The following is a 1,961-nucleotide window of genomic DNA, read 5'->3' on the forward strand; positions in this document are numbered from 1 at the left end:
AATTAAAACGCATTGTTTATGTGGGTCCTATTATAATGATGCCGCCGGGACTTCTCGGCCTTTCACCTCTACCGCGCCTTCCTTCGCCCGCGCCTACGAGTACCCCCCGCGCCCCGCGCTCCTCTCAGAGGACCTGTGTTAGAACCCGCCTAGTATACCTACTAGAGTTGGTTCTAATTAAATTGGAATTAAATAAATTGGCTGCTCGGGAGTTGAGGATGTTAGTACAATAGAATTATGGTATGAAAGTTGTATATTATGGTTCGATTACTTAAATATAAGATTATGTTACAAAGCTCTAATTTGATTTTGTTACAGGCTGATAAAGAATTATATCTGGCAAGTTTACGTTTACATTTGGCGGAAGAGCGGTGATTAGTTGAATATTTAATGTTTGGGCTTATTAGTGGTGATGAGTGAGAATATATGATAATTCCACGTGATGAGTTGATTAAAGACTTGTGAATTATTCTAATGAGAGAAAAATAGTGTTTAATTAATTTTGATTGAGTTTAATATTATTTATTATGTATGATTTTAGGATTTATTTAGATAATTTTTGTTTAATTTAAGTTAATTTTGTCGAGTTATGGTTTGTTTGTTTGATTAGTTAAATTTAAATTTTAATTTTTATAAAGGTTGAAAATTATGTTGTGTGTGATTGAAGAAAAAAGAGAGGTAAGTAGAAATTTTTTTTTGAATTTTTAATGAATTGTTATTTTAATGGGGATATATATTTGTTAATGTTATTAAATTAATTAAATTGGCTTTAGATATTTTTGGGTTTTATTTTAAAGTTTTTTATTTATTAAGGTTTTTATAAATTAAAGTTTTTCTTTTAGCTTAGATTTTTATTCTAATTTATTAAAGTTTTCTTTAATTTCGATTTCTCTGGTTAATTAAAGTTTTTCTTTAATTTAGTTTATTTATCAAAGTTTTTTAAATTTGATTAAATATTTTTAATATTTATTAGCATCTTAAAAATTTTAGTTTAAGAAAGAATATTTCATATACAATGAAAAGATTTTATAGAGATAAAAAATTTTATAAGATTATTATTTAATTTTTTTAAGTAGAATAAATAAAAATTAAGATATCATATTAAAATGAAATTTATATTTAAAAAATGATGGATAGTTGCTTGTCCAATCAATTATGTCCAATCCGCCGGCGCCCGGCGGATTACCGACATACGAGTCACAGCCGATTAGTTATCGACATCTTTATGTTTAATATTCTGTTTGCCGCTAGGCGCGTTTTTGTATTCATGCCCTACCGGCAGTTTTTCTTCTCTCTAACCGTTTTTTATATACGATGTGTCGTCAAGTCTGTTTTTGACTAAATAAACCATCTTTCAATCATTTATTGGAATTCACTCATTCCCAACAAATGGTTATGGCCCAGGACGTTCAAAAATATATAAGAAAAGGACGTAAGAAGAGACTTTAGAAGCAGTATTGAAAGATGAGTCACACGGACAATAGAAGTGATAATGTAGTCGAGAAGCTGTCTGACAGAAATTACCGGACATGGAAAATCGAGATAAAGTGGCTCCTAAAAGGTAAGGGACTACTAGGTTATGCACTCGGTGATATCATACTAAGCGATACAGCTACTACAGCCGACAGAAAATTGCACCAAACTGTTGGGAAAAATGAGGTTTTTCACAGATGATTTCACTTAATATACTTTAATGAAATAACTCTATCACTTATCCTATCGATTACATTACTGTGCGCTACATGTGCAGTCGGCGACGACTCTCTTACGACTACTAACCTACAGACGCTTAGTCGGCCGTTTCGGCAACTCATGTCGATCACGTGATATTCATGTGCTACACGAGAGGTGACTTATTCTACGCGCAACTCATTGTTTCGTTTTCCTTTAATATGAATATAGTCAAATGTATTATATATTATATTTCAACACGCCTCCTTACATTTGTACTATATTCTTTA

The sequence above is a fragment of the Trachymyrmex septentrionalis genome, unplaced genomic scaffold (assembly GCF_001594115.1).
Source record: "Trachymyrmex septentrionalis isolate Tsep2-gDNA-1 unplaced genomic scaffold, Tsep1.0 scaffold478, whole genome shotgun sequence".
Lineage (NCBI taxonomy): Eukaryota > Metazoa > Arthropoda > Insecta > Hymenoptera > Formicidae > Trachymyrmex > Trachymyrmex septentrionalis.